The following is a 12473-nucleotide window of genomic DNA, read 5'->3' as shown; positions in this document are numbered from 1 at the left end:
TATATTCTTAGAAATTGTAATATACGCACTAGGCTATTGCATCAATTACTAAAAACACAGCAATAATTGGGAATGCATTAAATACTTTTGTCTAACGTTAAGAAGACCATGTCTTCAGCATTTAATTGATGTACTGGAAATATATATGCTTGATTCAAATGTCTGTTGATTAAACGAGTTCTTACAAAATGCATATAATACGATGTTTCCAACGTTGACTACGTTGGCCTGTTAAATGTAACGTTTTGCGCACTTTTATATATTAATGTTTACAAACGTTACTTTCTGAAAAGGCATGCATTAATTTAAGCCGTCTGGCGTATGGCTTAGGTAATTAAAATAATGATTTGTCGAATCTTTTAAAAATAAGCGAAAATAATACTAATCGTGGAATATAAAGCTTGGAAACTAACACCATTGCGGAGTAATGACATCAGCAATTGCAATAATAGACGTTTCATATTCATACTCATCTCAATGTAATTTACATCATTATTTATTTTAAAATCAATATAAAGATAGAACATCGAGCAAAAGATAACATTTGTTTTACTTAAATTTCTCAAGAACGGACAGTGCGTTTTGTTGTTTCTCTCTTTCAGTGATTCTAACTTTCAATTGGATTATTTAATCACATTAACATTTGTAATGTTTTTCTCTTTTTTGTGTTTTTTGAAATCATAAAAGAAGCATTGCAAATGAGTAAATCAATAAATTAAAAAGCTAACAAAAACAAATTAAAAGACCGGAAAATATTAAAGTGCGTCCATTAGATGTGCGCGTTTATCATTTGAAACACAATTTTTCACGTTATTAGGAAAGGCAGACTACAAGGCCTTTAACAGAAACACATCTACACATCCAAAAAAATTGTAATATTTAATAGTTTAAATTTAGGTGAGTTTTTATGACTTAGCTAGTCAAATAAAACTATTTAAACATGTTCATTGACGAAATCTATTACAAATAAATAATTTAATAATGTAATGTATGTATCAGAAAAAATGGGCAAATGTGTATATATGTACATAGGTATATATATATATATATATATATATATATATATATATATATATATATATATATATATATATATATATATATACAATTCGCGATGTTTTGGATAGAAATAGTATGATATTTGTTCTTATATAGTCTTCGATTACTGAAAAATTAGTCCTATCTAATTTACGTTATTTCTTTCCAAGCCAGATTGTCATTTTGATACAGCAGGTTTCCTTACAAAGAAAAAGGCATTATTTTTTAAATTGTATTAGTGGTGGAACAAGTATACACACAACGTTTATAACAAAACCGTATAAAGGGAGTGATAATTTAAGCAAGAAACTTCGCTTTCATAAGCCAGTTACGGAATATGATCTATTTAAAAACACTACCTAGTCCAATTTTGAACGCATGCATGAACATAAATTGACATGTGTGTTTGCCGAAGAAAACAGATTGCGTACACATTGTGTATGTCTTCCTGTTCTTCAAGGATACTCTTAAAAATTTAACAAACGCAATGAATGTCAAATCTGACACTTGGTTTCTGAAAGTATTCTAATACACCGATTTTCATTTGACTAGAACTAAATGCAGAACGTTTCTTTAATTGTATTTACTGAACAATGCACGGACCGCAAATATCCTTATACTCTTAAAGTTGATTTCTGGAGATTTTTTTTAGCAAAACCAATGAAGATTTTGCGTGTAAATAATAGATGCCTTACTTGCCAAAAACGGATTACACATATCTTCACAAATCTCAGTACCCTGTATATCAAATTTCGAGTCTGTAGACTAAAAATAAACAGTTATGGCGTAGGGAAATGTACACATACAGACACACAGACAGATAAACAGACCCTTTCCCGTTTATATATATATATATATATATATATATATATATATATATATGGATAGATAGATAGATATAGGGAATTAAAAGGTTATGAGGGTTACTTTTTGTATTTAATATTTTATTTTCATATTACTACGCTCTTGGTCACATAAAAGCATCGAAATGAAAATGAAAGTCATTGGAAAAATCGCGATGTGCAGTATGAACACTACTCATTCCTCACAAAAATGTTGTAAAGAGTTCTCGTGAATTATTTTAGACGTTTGTGGAAAAAAGAAATATATTTTTTTATTGATTTTTTATTTTTTTTAAATGTTGCAACGTATTCCTTTAATTCAAACGGCAAAGAAGAGACGCAACTTATTTCAATATGTATAATGAAATTGGAACACAATTGTTGAACGGTAAATAATATCACTAATAGTTATCATTATGATAGTCTAGTAAAATATTAATAACAAAGTGACAGTTTTAAATAATATATAATTGTACATACACAGATTTATGAAATCATTTTTCAACTAAAAGACTTTATGAGCGTCTCTAATTCATGGAAAATCATATTTAAGTTTAAAGTATTGAATAATATATTTTGTACATTGATTACCACAAATCATCAATCTGAACTATATCAAAATTAGTTTTACATTTCCACACACACACACACGAACACATGTGTGAATATATCATGTTTTACAATATAGTAGGTGACAATTATAAAAATGCTCATAATAGAGAGTTTACAAGAACTTATACGTGATTTTTATATTTTAGTATTATACGTAACTGTTTTCCTTGGGTATATCCACGGTAGATTTATTCGTCCATCCTGAATACAAGAAAACCTCTGATTCTGAATAATTCTATGAGATTTCTAGCTACCTTTTCGGGCAAAGGATTTTATTATCGCTGCAACGGAGGTTTTAGTTGCCAATGTAAGCCAGTAAAAAGCAATCGTATTTTTAAATATTAATTGTTGAATTGATCATACTTTCATGACTTATTAAATTACGTAACTAATTGCGTTTTATGTACAAAATATTTAATTCAGTTTATACAGACTGGCTTTACTTATTTGTAAATGTCAATGCCTAAACAAAATAAATGTTTAAACAATTGTCGCTTTTTGGTATTTACCTACTAGTTTTGTCAATTTTTCGGGTAAGATCATTTCATTATTAAACGCTATGATTTTAGTATTATTCAAACATTTTACACTTCAACTAAGTATCAGTTTCATATGTAAATTGATTGTTAAATAATCACTTTTAAGTCAGCAACAATTCAGTCATTTTTATTTTTGTGCATACACTTATCGAGTATTTCTGATCGTGAAATCTGTTTTAAACATAAACTATTTCCGAGCAGAGAGGCTATAATTACAAAACGTATTTAACGTAAAATTAACACACATCGCTTTGCCATTTCAATTTAATACAATATAGTCTGCAAGAGATATTAAAATTAGTTTTAATATTATAATGTAGCATCATTCCTTTTTTTTTTTTGTCCTCCGTAGACGTGTTGGTATGTTTGGGGGAAATAACTGATTTTGGCAAATTTCTAGCACATCGAACTTAAATTCTTTGTATTTACTTTTATAGACTTCTACACATTTTGCTTTTATTCCTTTTAAAAAAAGAGTAAACTTTGTCCGTAGAGGAAAATTTTTTTTAACTAACTGGACTCGTTCAGCAGTTTTGTTTCATGTTCAGCAAATAAATTCATTACTCTAAAATCTAAAAGTTGACCTAAAAGCGTGATTTTCTTGCGACATAATAGTCACATGGCAACAGAAAACTTGGATGTAAAATATTGCGAAAAGACGTTGTAGGTCAGTATAAACAAGTACGCGAACATTTTCAAAGTTCTTAAAAGGTAATATTTACTTACTAGATTATCAAACTTTTTAAATATAAATATTCATATACAAGCAGGCATCCCAGCGTTTCCCGGACTGAAATTACACTTAAATATGGTATTTTAATTAATTCAGATTTTGTATTTATTATTATAAAGCAAATGATTTATTTGTTATTATTATGTACCAAAGAATGATTAAATATGAGTTTAATACGATCAGCTTAAATCGAAATGAAAATATTTAGTGCTAAAGTCGTAGTCGTTACCGTTTGAACTATCGTAAAATGGATATGAAATAGTTCAAACTGGAACAATTTTACGTATATATGCATAGTTGTGCATGCGAACGAAAGCAACTTCCAGAAATCTACACTTGCCAAGTTCGAAGTTTTTTTTTTTCAATTTTGGCCCTTAAGCGGTTATTATTATCGCTTAAGGATTTGTTCCACGAGTCAACATCACCTATATATAAAGCTTCAAGTATGTAGATAAAAATGAGAGATGCATTCTGTAGAGTTCATTCCTCAGACAGACAGATAAGGCACTTGCATGATTTCTATTATTAGCAGATATTCTCTCTTTTAGATGTCAATTATTGTTACACAGTGTCGTTGCACATTATTTCCTGTTTTATTTGTTGTTTTGTTTTTTAAGAAATAGCAGAAAAGACCACAATAAATCAGAAACTTTCTTTCAAAATTGACTTAGTTCTCCAATGCAGACTACTAATACGGATGTGATCCCCGTTAGCGTGAAAGAAAGTACATTTCTATTGATGCAACAACAACAACAACAGCAGCACCAAGCACAACACAAACGCAATAATCCTCGCCTAAAGAAAAGTCGAGAAAATCATTTGCAAAATGTATTTTGCTTTTCATCTAATTCATTGGATGCTTAATCTTTTTGACAAATTGATTTTTCCCGCAGGAAAAGAGCAATCGAATTAATCTCCAACCGAATAATGACAATAATTGATAATTCAATTACATTCGACCAACTTACATGAATGTAATTCACTTAAAAAGAAAATATTTTTTCCGATTCAATAAATGCTGGCTGATCTTTCCCGGAGAAAACCTCTATCCCGGAAAGAGTTTCAATTGCTGTTTTCCTTCTGCCTCAATAAACAGACCAGATTAGATGATGCCAAAGATCGTGTAGTTTTAATTGATATTTTGTCGCAAGCATTGCTGGTTTTTAACTAACAAGATACATTTATTAGTAAGAACTCATTCACCTACCAACAATATCATTTTACTAATACTAATAAAATTTTAGAAACCTAAACATATTTTGATTTTAGATTAAAAATCTTACTTGTTATCATAATATATCACTATATATTATTACTAAATATATATGTTTATCTATAAAGATGGAGAAAGAGAATAATAAATGATATTTTCGCGCAAAGCATTTTTTTTCTTTCGTGGTAACCAAAATCAGGGTCGTGTTGGTCAACGGCAACAACATGTGGCCAGTATCTCCTGCTCAGGTCAAGCAACTGATCCCTGACTTCCTTCGGAAACTGTGGCTCTGTCTAGTCGTCCGAGAGACCTCCACATTAAATTCTAAACGCCTCTGTTAAGGGGTAGGGTCCGGGGATGTCCAGACTCACTTTCTGGAAAGGATACTCTGGAACATCCGTTTCCGCCAGTGGAGTAAGCGGTTGATATCTACTGAAATTCTGACATTTTACGCATGACTTTACACATTCTACAACATCCTTGACCAGTTCCGGTCAATAATTGTTTGAAAATATTAACTGATAAGTTTCTTCGGTCCCTAAGTTTCCTGCCTTCTCATGGGATTGATGCAGGACTTCTCTACGGAGTTGATCTGGTACGATCATGTTTAATCCTATTTCTCCGTTCCGACTAGCGATATAATACAGCCCCTTGTGGTGGAGGGTGTACTTTTGGGTTCGACCTCCTACACCCGGGCCCTTAACCCTGCTAATTCTTTATCATCTTGACCTGTTTCGATCATTTCGACCCAATGTGAGTCGACTATAGGTTCAGCTTCAGTTACCTCTGTTTCATTCGAGTCAGGTCTTTCCTTTACGGTGTGGGAATTAATCACTCCTACATGGAAATCTCTGTCATCCACGCCCGGTTCTAATCGGATGGCTTCGGATTCCAGCTGCTCTGGAATCCGGGACGGAAGATCCGCACAGGCATTCTCCTTACCTTGTAAATATTCGATTCGGCGCTGACAACTTGAGTGCCCACTGCTGGATCTTCTTGTTCGTTCGATCCGCTTTAAATAGATATTTCAACGATTTATAGTCAGTTTTTACGACAAATTCAGCGAGGAACTTGTCGCACGGTTTTCGGCTCAGGTAGAGACCTGATAACCTCCACCTTATATATGTCCGGTCTTATTCCAGCCTCATTAATTACAAATCCGAAATGCTTGGTTTCCTTCTTAAGAAACTGACAGTTGGTTAACTTTATTTCAGTTGATGTTGGCGTAACCTCTCAAATACTTCCGTCAAATGTGCAAAGTGCTCCTCAGGAGTTCGTGAGAAAATTAAAATATCGAAGTATGCCACCACAAACACTTCTAATCACCGTAAGACTATCGGCATAATTTTTTAGAAGACCCCTGATTAATTACAGACGCCAAACAACATAATTCTGAAGTTAAATAGTCCCGCGTGACATGTAAAAGCCGATTTCTCTTGATCCTCCCAATCGAGGCTAGTTGCCAATAACCTGACCTTAAGTCTAGGGTTGTAAAGCATTTCGCTTTATCCAACAAGGCCAGTATGTCATCTATTAGGGTCAGAGGAACCGCCAAGGGTTTGGAATAGCATTTAACTTCCGTAAATCCACACAAAATCTGTGTCCCCCGTTTTTTTTCCACGATCACCACGGGGAAACTTCACGATGAGGTGGAGTGTTCAATTATCCCTGCCTCCAACATCTCACACACAACCTCCTCTACAATTTTTCTTTTGTGAATCGGGGTCCGGTAGGATTTCAATATTACAGGTGGGTTGTCTCCCGTATCAACCCTCATCGTTACTGTATTTGTACATCCCAATTCCCGATCGCTGGAAGCAATAATTTCTCGATTGTGACCTAGCAGTTTTATTACCTCCCTTTGGTACTCAGGCGGTGCTATCACATCCTCTATTTTTACCCTTGATTATTCCCTCCAATTCGAGGTCTCCTCTCTATCCCAGACCCCTATTCTTTGAATTCTCTTAACATGGTAGGCTTGTCCCACCTGGGTTCCACGTTTAATCCGTACCGTCTTATAGGAATTATTTGTTGACAGCACCGGGAAGCTTCCAGGTTCACTTACCGAGAACGACCAAAAACAACAAAATAAACACGTACACGTTCGTTGTAATTTTACCGGAAGAGCGAATAGCACACGCAAACATCTCCCCATATCTGCGCACATCCATGCTGGTGTTTTTATCCACCGTCCGCTATATTTGTTCCAAGATGTGCACGTAAGATTAAATAACAATAATGTAAACGAAATAAACATTTTCTTCAATTTCCTGTTTCAACTTATGCCTGTAACCTCATAATTTATTTATAATTACACCGCGATGATGAAGTGCAAACATTCCACCACACGAGTTTAAGCTATATGTCACAAACTTTTATTCTCCCGTTGTCGTTATTTTTTCACCATATGCACATTAATAATAATAAAAAAAATATTCAGTTTTCTAGAACGTCATGGAAAAGGAGCGATAACAAGCCCACCGATAGCTGCGAATAGCTACTCTCACGCTGTCAAAATTTCTAGCTTTCAACCCCAATACAATACAGTACAAGCGACAAAGGCTGACTAACGTATATTGGTTGGGATATCCATGCGACTGCAAACGCGCAATGTAAAATGGCACATTATTTTTTCACACTCCGCGCTAGCACACAAAAAAGAAATAATAAACTGCCATGTGCGCCGACATAGATGGCTCGTGTTATCTTATGCACGACAAAAATCCTAACCACCACCGAGTTTTTTACTTCATATCGATGTTAAAAAGAAAATCAAGCTAAGAATATGATTCTTTTCCAGCAACAAACACAGCAAGCACTGTAAATCTCATGAATTCACAGCAACCTAACCGGCAGAATTTCTTCTAGTTAACATGAGTTAAGCTGCAAAATACTCACTGCAAAACTCAATTGTGAGTATTCAATGATCCAACAGAGCAACTTGTTAAACTGATCATTTGAACTACGCACTTCAACGGAACGGATTCATTTTCCGGCAGATACACACATTACCATGCGCAGCGACCAACATCGACCAACTTCAACGTAACGTATACACTCCTTGGAACGTGCTGGGGTCAGTAACTTTGTCATATGTCAGGTAGAGAGTGTTATGATAAGCATTTTAAAACGACTGTTCTTGTGTGGAAAGTGACAGCGTTTATTGTAGGTGAGAGAGTTTTCATGTAGATGTTTTCAAGTATTTTTCAGGTTTGCTTTTATAAAACTGAAAATACTCGCTTAAATAGTGAAATAGATATCGAGAGCAGAAGAGAGAGAAAGAGAAAGAAATGTGAACAATAAAAGCGATACAAGTAAATATAATAAGAAAAATACAGTAACCATAAAAGTAAAACTTTAAATAGAAAGATAAAAAAGTGAATATGAACAAAATAAAATTATATACTAAAATAAACATTTTATGCAAGTTTTTAAATATATACATTTGGTTAAAAGAGAAAATAGTTATGACAGAAGTGAGACATTTTTGCTATTATTGTATTTTTTGCGATTTTAATATTTACAGAACTAGCTTATTAAAAATGCATTTATTATGTACAAAACTTTTATGTATAATTTTGTCTATTGAACGAATATTTTTAATTGTAACTTTCTTAGGTGTATATAACTATCTGTATTTAGACATAATAATTTTTCATAACTTTTTAGTTTAAAAATCGCAGAATATCTCTGTAACGTATATATTATATAATTAAGCTTAGCAGTAGTTATTAGAATGTAAAATGAGAATCGGGTACGTGACCCAGTTTAGCTAAGTATTTTGCATAGCTAAGTGAAAAAAAAACTATTTAATATTCAGAACAAATTAAGAACGTTTAAATAAGTACAAGTTAAACATTTATAGCAAACAAAAAAATGTTATGAATAAAGTTGCTAAGTAAAGAATCGTAAAGAGACGACAATAGTTCGAAATTTACGATGTAAAAGTAGGTTAGTACAATACTCAATTTGGAGTTAAACGTTAGAAATAATGAAATTAATGGCATATCATCTCATCAACTACGAGTTATTTAATTAGATATTTTCTGATAGTAGTTTAACGACTGGAGTGAAAGAGTCGTTGAGTATTACACCGATAAATTCGCCCGTGGAGCCAATGGCAAATATGTAAAATAAAATAGCAAGGAGAACTTGGGTACTTCGACATCAAACTCAATGGGGAAATGGAGCTCAAAATATAGCGACAGTGGAAATATAATTAGATATGTCTTAGTGCTATTCTCATGCAATTTTTATTACCGAACTTCAAGCAAGTACCAACTGCAGGAGAACAAAATATACTGGTGACTACAATATTTGCCCATTTTCTGTTCACCAAGCACACATGATTTTTGATAATGGCTATATTAACACTCCTTTGGGTGAAACACACTCGCACCCACATACGTTGACACATATTTTCGTCATGCGCACGTGACATGGACAGTTTTAACTTCATACTAAGAGACTCGAATTATTGATTGTATATAATATGATTGTATTGCGCGCGTATATTCTGCATGGATAATTGACACGTTATATACATTACATATGCATAATGTATCAATGGTTTGTTTTAAATAAAATAATAAAGCTTTTTCTCAAAGTATGTGTTTAAAATGAATATTTAGGAAGAATGAAATTTAAATCAATTTTATCTTTGAATAATTATTTGAATTAAAAAATACACATGAAGTAAAAAAATCCAGGTAGATTTAACATACAAAACCTAAAATTGATGCACTTATTTAAGTTCTTTAACTTGTGGAATATATTTTTCACATTTTAAACAAAGTAAATATTAGCGGAAATCATGTAAAACATAATGCCTTTTGTATCTTTTACAAAAAAACTGCTTTTTATATATGAATTGATCTAAAGTGATTAAGTATCGATATTTTTTTACATCATACCCATAGTTAAGTCTTGCTAAATTGTGCCTAGGCTTAAAATATAGACTTTGTTTAAATGCGTCATTAATGTAAACACAACTATAGTCATGGATTTTCATTATTTCCAAAATGTAAAATAAAACATAGTAAGCAGCTACTATTATTATATTATTTTCATTGTTCCAAATGTTATGATAGCGATATTAACTTATATTAAAGTGACATATGAAGAGGTAAATGCTATAACATGTAAATAATACAAATAACATGTTCCTTATGTAAACTTACGGTTTTTTAATATAAATTTTCTTACTGCGAACTTTATTCCATCAAAGATATTCACCTAAAAAATAAAATTAAAATATATAAATTAATATATATATATATATATATATATATATATATATATATATATATATATATATATATATATATATATATATATATATAACATTTGGCAGAAATTATAAAACGAAGCAACCAAATATTAGAAACATAGTCAAAAATGTCAAGGTGTGATATTTCAAAATTTCATCAAAATTAAATATTTCCTTTCTCGTGTTTCCTACCATATATATATATATATATATATATATATATATATATATATATATATATATATGACTGGATATATACATATATATATGTATATATATATATATACATATATACACACTTATATCTATAATATCTTTATTTATATGGGCAAATATTACAAAGATGCTACACTAAACATGCTAATGTTTCAGAAAGATTGGTTTATTAAGAACCAAAGGCTTCTCGTCAGGAAACATCAACATTGTTTATCCGCTATCTATCATATGATGCTTAAATGAAAAAAGAGAAAAATGTTTTATTTTAAGAATAAAAAATCACATCACTAATTAAAGTAGAGGGGGTGATATTGAAGTGAAGTTTTAGACTCAGAACAAAGGAAAGAAGGGGAAATGGAGTGACAACTAAAAGAAAAACGAAATGACAGTAAAAAAAGGAGAGGGGAAAATAAAAAGAAAAATAGGAAGGAAGGATGTAAAGACATGAGGAAGAGAGAAGAGGGGTCAGTCTTTTTACGCTACATTATTATAATAGACGGGGATTATTATTAATGTTATCATCATTATTATTTTGATAGCATTTACTTATAATTATTATTATTATTATTATTATTATTATTATTATCATTATTATTATTATTGTTATTATGACTATCATCATTAATATCATCTTCATCATAATCATCATTTTATTATTACTATTACCATTATTATAATTATTGTTAATACTGTCTTTATCACTATCATGCCTGTTATCACCAATTTATTATTATTGCCATTATTATCATAAACATTATAATTATTATCATTATCTTTAGTAGCAATAACATTCTTCTTCTTCTTCTTCTTCCTCTTATCCTTCTTATTATTATTAAATAACGATAATAATAATGATAAGAAGAAGAAGAAGAAGAAGAAGAAGAAGTTAATATTATTTTCCTAATTTTTACTATTGTTATTATTCTAATTTTTATTATTATTGGCTCACATGGAGCTTTCACACAAATGAACAAATGATCTGATTGGAAACCTGTGGTGTTCTCTGGAAACTGAGTGACAATAAGTCTCTCCAGACGTCCAGCTCTCTCCACCTCCTTCGATAGAATTTGCAAATGAATTTGCCTCATGGCAACAGACTCTTACCATTGAGTTCTCGCTAGCAGTGGACCTTGGTTTATACTGGAATTTGAGTGGCACTCAGCCTCGCCAAGGTGGCAGTTCTCTTTGCGCTTGTCCAGCCGAGGTATGGCTAGAGCTCTCTCCTCGGTCTTTCAGTCCTTCTTGACCCTTCCCGGCTCTTTGGTGTCACTGTTTTATTGGGAGGAACGGTGGTAAAGCTATGGGGGAAATGCATGATTGGGGTGCAGAACTTGTAGATATGCAGCTTCGGTGTGCTTCATTCCCTGTAACGCTTATTCATTATATTGTCTTCTTGTATTATTCTCCGCATTCAAGAATTTTCCTTAATATTTCCGTCGTTTTCATTATCGTTAGTCGTTGTACTTTTGCACTTATTCCTCTGATTCCAATTTCTGCCATTCTTTTTTCGAAGTTTGTCGGAATTGTTCCTAGTGCTCCTACTATTATCGGTACTATTTTGATTTTCTTCTTCATCCAAATCCCATGTAACACTCTGGCTAGCTCTGTGTATTTCCTTTGTTTCTCCTGTTCTTTCATACACACCCTGTGGCCAGCTGGGACAGCAAAGTCTACAATTTGACAAGATTTTCTTTCTTGTTAATTATTACGACATCTGGTCTTCTTCCTTTGATGAGTTTGTCCGTCTGTATTTCCATGTCCCATAGGATTTTGTGTTTCTTTTTTTCGAGTGTCGTTGCGGGTGTATGCTTGTACTATTTGTCTGTACGCTTAAAATGAAGTCGTTTGCACAATTCCCAGTGCACCGCCCGCCCAACTTGACCATGCCTGTTTTTGTATTCCTTTTGGGGCAGTTTGCTGCATTCACTTACTATATGGTTTATTGCTTCGTCTCTTTATCCACAGAGTCTGAATTTGCTGTTTTCTTGTGTGTTATCGATCCTTGTTTTGA

At 32.2% G+C, this 12473-nt stretch overlaps 1 protein-coding gene across 1 annotated transcript in view; it reads right to left on the bottom strand.

Annotated features, from left to right (window-relative positions):
• The window catches only part of LOC145241463 (glutamate receptor ionotropic, NMDA 2B-like), an 849005-nt gene extending 838790 nt beyond the window's left edge, over positions 1 to 10215 (bottom strand). Inside the window, exon 1 of the mRNA XM_080104443.1 lies at positions 10158 to 10215. The gene's annotated coding sequence lies outside the window, so the exon portion shown is untranslated. The remainder of the gene's footprint in view (positions 1 to 10157) is intronic.
• Between the last annotated feature and the right edge of the window lie 2258 nt (positions 10216 to 12473).

Source organism: Euprymna scolopes, chromosome 20 (assembly GCF_053919585.1).
Source record: "Euprymna scolopes isolate OS-2025 chromosome 20, ASM5391958v1, whole genome shotgun sequence".
Taxonomy (NCBI): Eukaryota; Metazoa; Mollusca; class Cephalopoda; order Sepiida; family Sepiolidae; genus Euprymna; species Euprymna scolopes.
The sequence above is the reverse complement of the archived record's forward strand: the minus strand, read 5'-3'. Positions and strand labels throughout refer to the sequence as shown.